This window comes from Protopterus annectens, chromosome 7.part0 (genome assembly GCF_019279795.1).
Source record: "Protopterus annectens isolate FY-2018-M chromosome 7.part0, PAN1.0, whole genome shotgun sequence".
Taxonomy (NCBI): domain Eukaryota; kingdom Metazoa; phylum Chordata; order Ceratodontiformes; family Protopteridae; genus Protopterus; species Protopterus annectens.
Window position 1 is genome coordinate 1,192,385,460 of NC_056739.1, and position 14,087 is coordinate 1,192,399,546.

General features: G+C 40.6%; 1 protein-coding gene across 1 annotated transcript in view; it reads right to left on the reverse strand.

Moving 5' to 3' along the window:
* The window catches only part of EFL1 (elongation factor like GTPase 1), a 1,877,823-nt gene that overhangs the window by 1,661,790 nt on the left and 201,946 nt on the right, over window positions 1–14,087 (reverse strand). The window lies entirely within an intron of this gene.

The window sequence follows — 14,087 nt, forward strand, 5'->3', positions numbered from 1 at the left end:
ACGTATCAGTAATAATTGGACTTACACAATCCCCTGGAATGGTAATAGGCCCTGTAGGTGGTGAGGGGGGGGGGATTTGCACTGTACCTGTCAGCCAAGATGTTGGCAATGTCAGAAGGGTCAGTGTATTTTGTTGCATTTTGTACTAGCTCAGACCAGACCTGAGCGTTGCCATTTAGGTTTTTGACGTAGCCATAGAAGGCCTTATGGTTATCCTTGGCAACTTTCTTTTCAAAATTAGCTTTAGTTGACTTGATGAGGGCCCTCAATTTCTTACTAATGCTGATCAGGGATGACTTTTCTACTTGAGATTTGGCCTTTTTTTGTATAAGTCTCTTCCTTTTATTGTAGAGTTTGCTTATGGCCGGGGTCCACCAGACTGGTTTCTTCTTGCTTGAGGAAGGAGTCTTGGTTTTATTTTGGATAGCACGGTCCATGCAATCCTGAAGATGCATATAGAGTGCCTTGGTGTAGGATTCCGCATCCTGGATATCATTATCCTTCTGCAAGGGAATAGTGAAGCTTTCCACTTCGGATGCAAGTAGTTTGAAGTTTGCTTTGGAAAGGTTTTTGACTGTTTTTTGACTGGGGGAGGTGGAGTGGTGAGGATGTCCAGGATTATCAGTTAGTGGTCGGATCTGACCAAGGAGGGAGTGATAATGTGTGTGGTACAGTGGGCCCATATTTGTGATGACTAAATCCAATATGTTGTCCCCTCTAGGGGAGAACATACTAGTTGTTCAAGGGCATTTGAATTTATAAATTCTATGAATCGCTGAGCATAGGAGTTGGAACACTGGTAGTTCGCCCAGTCTATACCAGGGTAGTTGAAATCACCCAAGATTATGGTGTTGGGTAGGACCTTTATATTTTCCAATGTCTCAAGGAATGCAGAGTGAGCATCTTGGGACATGGTGGGCGATCTATAACCGGCTACGACTTGAAATGTGGTTTTGCCTGCTGATAGTTGCGCATGGATGATCTCTGGAGCATCATGCTGCGCTACTAACCTGGAGATACGAGTATCCTTGATGAATATGGATACACCTCCGCCCTTTGTACTGCGATCTGGTAACTGAGGCCGGAAGGTACGATATGAATTGTAACCTGGCAGTGCTGGGGTGCTCTCTTGAGCCTTGAACCAGGTTTCCGTCACTGCACAAACATTGATTTTCTCCATGCTGAGGAGAGCCTCAACTGTGTGCATTTTGAGGTTGAGACGTCTGGCGTTGAGTAGCATTACCCTTATTTTTTGATTACCTGTGCTGGTTGCGGTGGTTGGTTTACCCTTTGAGCCTTGCCTAAAAAAGGCACTATGGGGACGGCAACAGCCTTGGCCAGTATTCGAAAACCTAGGTGTGACAGGTGCAACCCATCTCTGGCAAAACAGCGAGGCTTGTCTATCATGTCATCCCAGGCAGACAGACACTGGATCCCCTTAGAATGACACCAGAAGCTTAGCCTATTGTTGAAATTGATCATTTTGTCTTTGTATTGTGGTATCATTCTATTATGCTACTCAAGGTCAGGGTCATACCAGCTTGGGTTACATGATCAGAGAGCTCCTCAATGTCTCTTTTCATGTAGTCCAGGGAGGTACATCTTAGATCATTCACACCAACATGTACAATGATAGCGTCATACTTGTACTTGTTCTGGAGTGACCTAAGTGCTTGTGTTATGTGGCGGATCCGAGCACAGACAGGCAGCTGACAGTAACCTTCTCCTTGTTCAGCCTGGTGAGTGGTACAGCCTTACTATAGAGTCTCCTATTACTAGCGTGTTAGGGTGTTTTGCCTTAAGGGCTGTTGTGAGGCACACTGCTGAGGTGAATTATGTGTTTTCTGGCTTGTGTTTGGGGGTGCAGGTTGCTTGCTTGTCTGCTTTGGAGGGCACTGTTTCTTTTTCAGATTAGTACCTAGTGCCTCCGAATATGTTTTTGTGTATTTATGCGTATGTTTTGCCGGTGCTTGTTTTGTAGATTCATATGTGACAGGTGGTGTGATGCAAGTGTGTCCCTTATCCTCTTGACTGTCTGTTACAGTCATGGGTTAAGAGTGCTTAGCCTCCAGTCTGGCTGTGTATTTGCATCTCTCACAAGTGTTTGTGTCTAGAGGTATGAGGAGAGGGTTGTCTGTATACATGAGGCAGTTGTGACATTGCCTCAGGATGCCCAATTCCACCAGATGAACTGGAGAGTACACCTGAAGCTGACCTCTGGACATGCTTTGAAGAGTAAATTGAACTTAAGTCCTGTGGACGATCGAGGGTCTTATGCTATATTATAATAGTGCTGTCTAGGAAATTTGGAGAATAATAGTGCTGTCTAGGAGATTAGGACAAGTGCTGATTTCTGTTTTGCAAGTGCTGCAATAAGAGCAGCTAATCTGAAGCACTTGAATTGAGGCTTGCCTAGTTCTAAGGGAAAATTTACAGCGCAGACTTTGTGGGGCCGGGAATAGTATACCTCAACTAACCGATGCTGCTCTGTGCGCAAGACCGCGCAAAAAGAGAGTTGCAGGGTTATTCCTCTAGATAAGTGAGGAAAGTGAGTACAAGAGCTGATTGAAGTTATGATTAACATCCAGTGCTGTCTTGGTCAAAAAGTTATTGGAAGTATTCTTGGCCTTTCTTCCATTAGCATCTGAATCACCATGGGTAGAATAGGAATCGGAGGATAAGTTTAAAGAAGTAGGGCTGCCCAGTTGAAGGAAAGGAAGTTCAAGCTTCTCTGATGAGAGGTTGAGGCAAAATTTCTTTGCTTATCTGCCACTTTGATGAGCAAAAAGGTCTATTTTTGGTACACCACACGTGAATTAAGTCCATAAACAAGCCCCTATCATCTACTTTTGAGGGTCTGCTGCTGTCCTGCTTATGTGATCTGCCAGGGTATTCTACTGAGACAGAATGCATCAAGCCGAAATGGTCATCACTACTCCTAGTGCTATGTCCCACACCTGCAAAGCCAGCTAGCAGTCAGGATAGGAGTGAGTCTCTCTCCCCAACATTTGTTTATGAACCTCATCACCACTGTGTTGTCCATAATGAGATGCAGGAGCCCTAGTTTCCAGAATGAATTGAAGACTTTCACAACCAGGATCATATCTAGTAACATAACTATGGTCTCTGATACTGATACATCTCTTGACCTGTTTAGTGTTTGAAATGACTTGAACCCTCAGAAAGGATGACTGGGCCCCCCCCAGGCCATGTCCAAGACTTCTATGGTTAGCTACTGAACATTGGGGCATCTTTGAAGAGAACACCCAGACTAAGCTTTACCTGGTGACCCCACCATGAAATCTCTCTTGCCTTATTACAGAACAGCAAAGGAATCCCTTCTCCAAGGACTGACAGTATTAATACCAGACACATCTGAGACATCACTGTGGTTTCCTCATGCACAGCCTTGCTAGAGGTGCCCATGAGGATGAAAGAGTCCATGTTACACCAGAATCCTGAAGAATTCCCTCCATGTGACAGACTCTCTCTGGGCCATTTACAGGAAGAATTGGGTAAGAAATCGGTTTTGTCCCGGGGCAGAAACAGTTTCTACTTATGCAAGTACAACAAGGCCCCAAGAAGACCACTGTCCTGGAGGGTTCCAGGTGAGATTTGAGAAGACTGACAGAAAATCTTCCTTAAGACTGGGTCCAGATAAGGCAGTGATTCAAGTAAGGGTATACGAGTATGTCCCCGGTTCTGCAGTATGCAATTACTGGAGCCAGGAATATGCAGTAATTAAATCAAAGTACAGGAAGTTAAATGACAGTGTTACTCCCCTCCACCCCACACCTTGAAATTTGAGAAATCACTTGCAGTCCTTATATACAGACAAGTGGAGGTAGGAATCCTTCAGATCCAGAGCAGTCATCAGGGTCTGAAAGAACAGGAGAAGTAAGATAGCATGTTAGGTTAACATCTTGAACTCTGGCATCTTGAGAAACTCACTGAGAAAGGACAGGTTGAAGACTAGCTTCAAAGGTCCTCCTTTCCTTGGCACTATAATAGCCTTGAGTAGAAGCCTATACACCTTTTCCCCATAGAACCTCTTCTACTGTGCCCTACTGAACTAAAACAGGTCTGTACCAGACTCCTCTAATGTTTTAGAATAAGAGGCATCTCTTGAATTTTTTTAGACAGACAGGAACTGCAGCTTGTACCCCAGTATACGATCTACAGCACCCTCTTGTCTCTGGAAATTTATTTTCATTCTTCTCCAAAAAGGGCCAAATTGATGCATGAAAAAGCTTTAAAATCTTTGTCTCAATGTAAAATCAGCCATCTCTTCCACCTAAGAACATCCCCTTTGTATTATAATGAATGTTTGGCATTTAAAGACACCTACAGTGACATAGGTGTACACTTTTTTTTGCTGACTCTGTGCAGCACTCTGAACTTCTCATCATTCAGCAGTCTGTTAGGTGGAGCCAGTTTTTATTTTTTAATGGAACCAACTGAACCAACTGAAATGACTGCAAGGAGAACAACTGAAATTTTTTTACAAGTACATAGCCTTTGCCGTCATCCAAGCAAACGCATTGTTTCCTGGAAATATGTCTCAAGTGAGCAGATTGTATCTTCAAATGCGTAAATGAGTAAAGGGAAACAATGACGTCCCTAGATCTAGGCACAATCCTTTTGTTTATAAGCTGTGCAATACGGAAGGACTTTATTACAACAATGGACATATGTTGGTGAAAATTAGGTTACAATCCACATAAGTTCCGAAATCCAAACAACTGGGTCAAATCTTAGGAGCATATTGTCAATGTGGTAGTTCTCAATTGTAGAGGACTTTCCAAAGGATATCACAATGCATTTTTTAGCCTTTAGTTTCAGTCCATGATTTTGGCACCAGTTATTTATCTGGCACAAACCTTTCTGCAGGATGGCCAAGTTGTTTAGGGATTCAACGACTGCTCTTAGCTTGCAGTCATCTGCAAACTTAGTCAGAGCCCTTTGTTACTGGATTTTACTTCAAAGAAGTAGATGCAAAACAGGAGAGGTCCAAGCACAGAAACCTAGGGAGTCCACTGCTGACTGGTCACTTTGTGGAGGTAACCTCCCCATTGTGTTTTCCTGTACACTTTCTTTCCTGGTGAGTCTCCTCTTTCTTTACCATGTTCATCCAGTCCTTGCCTGTCCTTATGGTACCTTGGTCGTATGCTTCCTTTTTTCCACACTGTCTTTTCCAGTCCCTGTTTTTCTTCCTTAGTTACAAAAGAGAGAGAAGAATGACATTCATTTGCTATGTACTTTTGGAGGATTTGTCATCCTTTTTTGCCAAATACTTAACACGGACAATTTCTTCTCTGCTAGCCTCAATAAACCCACCACATGATGAGGCATAATAAATCTGAGGTGACAGCAGGAATTTGTCTGATGGGGCCTTATAGAAGAAGGTTGTACCATTGAGAATTTCAGTTCACACACACACACACACACACACACACACACACACACACACACACACACACACACACACACACAAATAATAATCAGAGCCTCAACAACAAAAGTAGGCTGAATGACAAACTGATTGAGTTCAGGTATGCAAAGTCACATTAAGAAAAGTAGAAGGAAGATGATGGGACAGCTTATGTACACTGACCATGTGCATGTGAGTGCTCCCAGCCAACAATTCGCTGGTAATAAGTGGATGATCTAAGTCCCTACATTGCACAGTGCTGTTTTATGTGCAACATTTTTTGAAAGTATCATAAAATATGATCATTTCATCTTAAATTACTAGGTCAAACCAAATGTCATGCATAACTTAAAGGAGAAAAATGCTTTCTAGGCAACCAACAAAATAGGCTGAACAGAACAAATATGAAGACCATCTAAATAAAATGCACCTTCAAGGACCTGTATATTGAGCGATGATGAATGGGTTGTGGATATTCCTTACCCATAGTAAGACTAAGCACATTAATGTCATAATAGGAGGTCTTCCAGTAATTAATGTCAAATTAAGAGTCAAAATAAGAGGTCTTCCAATAATAGACTAGATGGCAAAAGATTGTTGAGAAACCTTGTAAAGGCATGGTCAAGTCCCATAAGTCATCCCTCAAAGAATGAATATGCACAACCACAAGAAAAATATAGAAAATACATAAAAATGTTAATCATTTGACTTGAACTTTCTTCTAAAATAGTACTGTCTGTGGGTAAGGCATGGAGTTGCACTTTTTATGCATATTCATTATGGTATTAGTGGACACATTTTTTTAACAAATGGTACAACACAGACTGTCTGAAAAATACATGTAATATATAAAGACGTTATGTACTTACCATAAACATTCCATCTGTGTTGTCCATTTTCATTCTTCCTCAACATATGGGTTTGGATCTGATACTCTGATCCGACTCGGCCGTTACTCCAGCTCATGGAGACAAACACTCTGAAGCTCCTTTCCTACCCATTATGCAACAAGCCTAACTCCCCTCAGATCATACATACAACTTGAGACAGAGAGATAAAGAAAGACCATAAAGGAATTGCCATAACTGGAGTTCAACACAAGGGACATGGGGGCTCATTGGTGACCTTGTAAATCTCATTCCTCCAGGAGCTGTATGAAGAAAATGAAGGGGAATGGTGGGTGGGGAGTTGAGGAAGAATGAAAATGGACAACACAGATGGAACATTATGGTAAGTACATAACTTCTTTATATATTACATGTATTTTTCAGACAATCTGTGTTGTACCATTTGTTAAAAAAAATTATAATACAAAATCAAATACTCAAAAAAAATAAAAATAAAAAAAATAAATAAAACCCCGATCAACACGGCTGAAAATTAACTATAAACTTTAGTAAAGCAAATAATGTAAAATTAAAAAGGCAAGCATTTTCACAGATACTCAATCTGCTACTTCGGACCATATAAAAAACGCATTTAAAAATCTAACAAGGTCCAATCACATGCAGTCAGCTGAGTATCCACAAATAAATGAATCAAACAATCAAGTGTTCATTATGAGCCAAGCCCCCCAAGAGTGTAATTCAATGATGTAGGGGGGCAGAATTTCAACATTGGCCTCAATGAAACCATCCCATTCAATCCTGGTGGAAGGTGTACTTGTAAAAGTAGTATCCATTGTAGTTCACGGCATTCTGTTATATTTTGATCTTGACCCCGCACATTCAATGACATCAGCTCCAGCACAAAAAACTTGAATGAGTGGTCACTACCTCATTCCATTACATGCTTAGCCAGGGCATTGATTACTTTATTTTTATTTATATAGTTTATATGCTCCATGACCCTTTCTTTCAGTATGCGATTTGTTTTGCCAACATAGAAGGCTCTGCAGACAGTACAGTCTGCATAATAAATCAGATCTTTACTCTTACAGTTGGCATAAAAATCTATTTCTACAGTAAGACCAGTGCTAGGTTGTAAAAATGAGGTGTTTGTTAGAATATATTTACATGCTCTGCAAGTATGGCATTTAAAAGTCCCTTTTTGATCAAAGTGAACTTCAGTCTCTGTCAAGTTATTCCGATAGTATAAATGTCGTTTAAGAGAAAAGTTATTCCTAAAAGAAAACCTAGGAGAATCATCAATAACATTTTTGATGTCAGGGTCAGCTTGCAAAATCAACCAATTCTTTTTCAAAATATTACAAACTACGTTCACATCACTCAAACAGGTGAGGCAAACCCTATTCTGACGACATATACCAGCAGAAGTACCATCTCCAACATTACCATTTCCTGGATCTCTCACAAAAGTAGGGTCTTCCATCACTACTCCTCAAATGAGGTACCGCATTTATGCACCATTCAATCTCATGCAATTGATATTGAGCTAAACATTCATTCTTAAGAAGTCCAAAATCTGGAATCAGGGCATTGTCATCGTCATGTAACCTCATTATCCGCAGGAATTGTCCCTTCATAACATATGACCAGGATGCATGCTGGTTCTGTATAACAGGGTATTCATCCTACAAGGTTTCCTGTAGAGATGAGTGTGGCAACGTCCCAGTGCTCCTTTATCAACTGTAACATGAAAGTCTATACTCTCATGAGAAAAGCAATAACTAAACTTCAAAAAAATCAGTTGTCTTGTGAATAAAATCAATGAAACTATTCAAGCGCTGTTCTGTTTCTTTCCATACGAGAAAGGTGCCATCCACTGTAGAACAGGATATTCCCCACAAAAACATTACTATGTAATACATACTCCTGTTGCCAGAATGCAAGGGCCAAGCTGGTACATGCAGTCCCCATTGTAACTCTGTCGACTGGATATAAAAGTCGTTGTTGAAGACCAACATTATTTTCAAGTGTAAGTACAATTCATTCACATAGCAGATTGACCTTACTCACTGGCCAGTCAGTATCGTAACCAAGGAATTGTCTCACACAATCAATGCCCTAAACATTGGGTATCACTTTAAACAGTGAAGCTACATCAGATGTGACAAAAGCATAGTCATAATTCCCATCATATTGATCATACCAAGAAAAAAGCTCCTCTAAGAAAGACTTGGTATCTTTAAGTACTGTCACTGCCTTATTTAGTATCGGTCTAAGTGTCTTCTCTATGAAGATTGATAGAGATTGTGACCCAGGCATGGCTGGATACAACAGAACGTATAGGTGGTCGCACAGGGTCATTATGTAACCTTACGTAGGCCATATAGTATTGGAGCAGTGTGATATTCAATATGAAAATATTCATGTAGTTCCTCACTAATCTGGCCAGTCATAAGTAAGTAGTAGACTAACACATGTACTTTAATCAATAACGGCTTTAACCAAATGTCCAGTGATGTTCTTATAAGTCTTGACATCAATCAACAAGGAATACATCTGTTCAAAATATAACTGCTTATCCATAACTAAAATTCCCCCACCTTTATCTGCTGGTCGTATCTCAAGATGGGGGCAGAGCTTAGTTCCTCTAGTGCGGTAACTTGTTGAGCTATTAAACTATAGAAAGAACATTTATGTTTGGTTGTCAGGGAAGAATGCATCTCTTCTTCACAAATGCCCACGAAAGCTTCAATGAAAGGATTTGTAATCAGGGTGAAGGTGCTCGGTTTCTTAAAATTGTTAAAATCATTAGACTGTTCAGGATATATTAGTGATAAAAAATACACTCCTTGCAAAAAGTCTCAGGTCTGTTAAGACCTCACTTAATTGAGATGTGCTTGCAGGTACAAAGGAAAGACCCTTGTTCAATACAAAAATCTGTTCATCACTTAAGACAAAAGAAGATTAAAAACGAATTCATTTGATGCAGTCTCCTTGTCATAGTTCCACCTGGGTTCAAATACAGAACATGACCTTTCCTCCCCCTGCTCTTCGAGCGGCTCTTCCGATGGTCCACAGTCACTGATAATGGGGCTTCTAAGTGAAAAGAATTGTTCTCGGTTCTAGACGTAGAGGGTAATGTGGTAGTTGTAGATAAATCATGGTTACCAGCAGATGGAGGCATAACTAGTTCCGTACTGTTCATGGTTTTATTCTTGAATTGGGTGCCTACATTCGTAATATCACCATTTAATACTTATTTAATCATATAGTTGACTTGTACACTGGACACCATAGTCTCATTCGTCCTCTGTTCCTGGGGACAAGTAAAAATATGCCCTTTCTGAAAATCAGAAATGTCTCGTTTGAGTTTTTTTTAATTTCAGAGACTGGAGCCTCTTCTCATAACACCTGCAAACACTTCCTCAATTTTAGTTCTACAAATTTCAGAGGCAAGTCTGTGTGCAACTCCTTTAATAAAGCCTTAATGTTTCTAAAAATCAATGTTTCATTGGGGCGAAGAAAAGTCTGTTCTAAGTTTCAAATAGCCAAAACTAAGCTGTACATTTAAGTTTTGCCACCTTTACAGCAGTTCTAAAGTATTCCCATATGTTGGCATCTTTAGGATGCATAATCCATGAGGTATGACTTTATGCTGAACACAGGCTTCAAAATGTAAGCACTGCCACTGCACCCATTTCCCATTTGTATTTAAACAACATATTTTTAAGTTCTCTTAACTAAGTAAAACAAAGTAGCATTAAAAGTAATTTCCATAGCACTCCTATGTGCATCACTCACATCCAACATAGATGACAACAATGGATTCACTTATAACAGCAGCTGATCCAACCCCTCATTAAAGCCATTAGGATTGCAGTCCAATTCCAGTTGTAACCCCTCAGTCATGTTCTAGTAGAAAAGTACAAAGTAATATAGAACAAAAATCAAAGCCACTCGATAAAGGTTGGAGTAATACAAAATCAAATACTCTAAAAAAAATAAATAAAACCCTGATCAGCAGGTCTGAAAATGAAATATAAACTTTAATAAAACAAATAATGTAAAATAACAGGCAAGTGCTGTGCAGCATATACGCTCCTTTATTTGTAAAGTTTGGGAAGAATACTTGCAGGTTAATGGCTTAGTTAATGCAGGATTCTGACACCACCTTAGGTAGGAAGGAAGCATTGGTACGTACAGTGACCCTGTCCATGGGGAAAACTAAATATGGAGGCTTAGAAGATAATGCTTGAAGTTCTGAAACTCTTCTTGCAGATGTAATCACAACTAAATAGATTAACTCTAGCCTCAAAACAATAGGCATAATGCCTTTATGTAGACATCTCGGCTTAAGGGTTTTGGACATCAAATCACCTTTGTTACGCCAGAGTGCACCGTTATTACATTTTTGCAGTTCCACATTTAACACCATTTTTTCCCATTTAAGAGAACAAGCCTGTGGCTTATATTAATATTTACAAATGAAATAATTACCTACAAAATTCTATCTGCCTAGGCTGACAGCCTTCACCTATCTTCACAGGAGCATAGACAAAAGATGACTTGAAGGGCTCTGAAAAATCACACAGGTACATCCAGGCATGCCATTTGATGGAAGTGCCTGAACCTGCAACCCTTGAGGCACCTTCTGCAGTATGTGAGATGAGTCTTATGGAAGAATTTGCAATAGAATGAAGGGTAGCCAAATGTGAAGCTATCAAAGTTTGAGCCTCTGCAGCCGTGGTCCCTGAAAGGGAGTTTGAACGTCTTAATTCCCTTTGCAACCTCGTGAAATGTGCCAAAGAGTTCAGCGATCAGATAGCAAAGGTCGCTGAAGCATACACTCACTTCCCAAATCTATCCAGAGCCCTAGATGCTCTACTGGGGGGATGGACAGTGGAATTCTGTTCTGCAAGTTTCTTTTTTTGTAGCTACCACCACAGCCATGGCAGCAACCAATACTCCCTTACTCCAATGCTCTCTCCCTACTTGTGGAGCCAGAATCCTGTCCAGTCTCTTGGGGATTTACTCAATTGTATCAGGTTCCTTTCACGCCCACCTAGAAACTAAATTGATGAGTTCATTAGTGGATGGAGTGACCCAGGGTAGGCAGGCCAGATCTGAGAGCTTCCTGAAATACCGACTCTGCAAGACATGGGTTTTGGGTAGCCCAACCACCCTTCTACTTTAGGATCTCAAGGATATCTCCAAATGAGACATCATCAGGTGGTGATTTGGGAGACTCTTCTCCATCAAAGCCAGTATCCTTGGTGACCGACTCCTGGGGGAAGTCAAAGTGCCTCCTCTTGCACGTATTCTTCCTAGGGACTTCATTGGGATGGTTCAGAGAAGTTTCTGAAGAGATGACAATACCCTGCTCAGTGGTCAGGAAGCTTTGGGCTGGCTGTCTCAGAGGTGCAGAATGTGGAGGATGATCAGGGGGCAAAGACAGCTGGGGATGTTGAAGGTGAATCCGAGGGGGAAGGACCAACCTAACCTGCCACAGCAGAAAAGACCCTCTTCACAACCTCGAAAGCCAAATGCTCTGGACAGAGTGAAACAAACTGAGCCACGAAAACAAATTCTGACCCACCAGCCTCATCTGCTCCAAGAGCTGCCTGTCTGAGGAGGAGGCAGGAGCCAAGTTATCCAATGTGTAGCTCTGAGAGGGCGAGATGGCTCCATAAACCTCAGAGTCGACTCCATCCCCTTGGATATGACCTGGAAGCTTTGGCTCAGAGAGCCATTCAGATCAGATGATGATGTCAGAGCTGGCACACTCAGAGTAACTACTGGATCCAAAGAGAAAAATCTCTTCGGATCTGATCGAGAAGGGCCCTGAACACTCAGATCCGAGGACTCTAATCCCACAGCATGGCTAAGAGGAGGAGTAGCTACCAGTGGCGTAGTTGATGGCCAATGTTCCTGACCTGAGGGGTTAGGAACCATGTAGACTCTCTTCTGAAATTGCTCCATGACCAGTTCCTCACCATCCTTTCCACATTGGCCTCTGTGATATTTCTAGAGGAATGAGATGATATTATTGAATAGGACCTAGAGTGCTGCTCAAGAAAAGGGGAGGGCACACTAGATGGGTACTGGATACACTGAGGGTGAATATACAGTCCTACGCAGATGTGTCAGAACAAAGGACTTCAGATTTAATATTCTTCGGACTGGAGGAAGGTCCTGCCATAACTTTCATGAGATCCAAGGATGGCCGGATCGCAGGCAATATCAGATCCAATTTGGTTTTCTTTTTCTTCCATTCAGAAGTGGTAGTAGTAGAGTCAGAAGACCTGGACCTTTTTGATGGGTCCCTGGTCTTAGCTTTAAGAGACTAAACTCCAGCGATGCCCTCAGAAAAAGTAGTTGGTAAAAGGCCTTTCAATATCAATTTATTATGTCTCTCTGTAAGAGCTCTTGGGTTAAACCCAATACAAACATCATAATCCCTATCCAAATGTTCCATCCAAAACAGTAAACATAGGGAGTGAGCATTTTGTGCCCACGGTTTTCACATGTTTTTTAATCCTTTTCCCAACACATCTGTAGGTTAAGCAATCAGATATCTAGTTTAATAATAACTACAACAATGGAGAGAGAAAGGGCAGAAAAATAGGTTAGCAAAGTTTCTTTTTTTTTTTAATCAAAAACAGAAATAACACCTTGAGAAGACAGAGGGATAAGGGGGTAGGAAAGGGCCTACCAGCAATGGTAGTAAGAATACACATGTGAGCATAATTATAGTACTTAAAGATGAAAAGGAATAAATACACTGCCAAAACCCAAGAAGTTACTAACTAGGGTAATGTTTATAAGGATTAAAGAGAAATTTTGAAGAAAAACACTTCTATTAAACCTATGCTTGACAGCAGTTCTCAATTACATCTGGTTGTAAAAGCAGCAAATGAGATCCGAGGGGGGTTAGGCTTGGTGCATTACTGGTAGGAAAGGAGCTCGAGAATTTGTTCATCTCTATGAGCTGGAGTAACGGCTGAGTTGGGTCCGAGTATTGGATCCAAACCCATAAGTTGAGGAACAAATGAAAATTGAGAACATCAGATTTATAATTTAAAGGCAAATGTTAAGAACTCTTGACAACATGCATTATGGAATCTGAATCCACTATAGCTGTACATTGCTGATGCTTCACAATGTTAACCACACATTGCACATTGATACTTCTCGATGTAAACCATATCGTCAATAATATTTGCAACTGCATTTTTAATAACATAATTGGGCTGGAATGTCTCTCAACCCATGCTCACTTCTGAAGGGTGAGAACTAACCTCTTTGCAAACAGTATTACAGAAAATACTCAAACCAAAGGGTAAAAAGTCACACAGATAAACCAATTTGTAAAAAAATCAAAAAAGACCCAACAAAGCTAGAATCTTCACTGCGCAATACTGTAAACTTCCTGTAGTGGTGGCCTAAGTGATATATGCTAATTATCCTTTAAGTATACAGCAGAAAATATATAACGTGTTGAAAATTTAAATTAAACTCAATACATAAATCTATTTACTTCATGTAAATACTGCTGCATTATACCTGAGAAAGTATATCATAACAGGTATGTGTGGCATAATAATTTTAAGAAATCTATACAAATACAAAGCACTGAGCAAATATATGAGCAACTACCATAAAGTTTGTTTTTTTATGGTGAACTCACAACAATGTCCAACATTCATACTGACTATCTAGAAATATATTTCAGGTTATGTCAAATGTACTTTGACTAGGTTTCTGCCACAAATGGATATGAGATGACAGAGGATGAGCAGAAAAGGAAA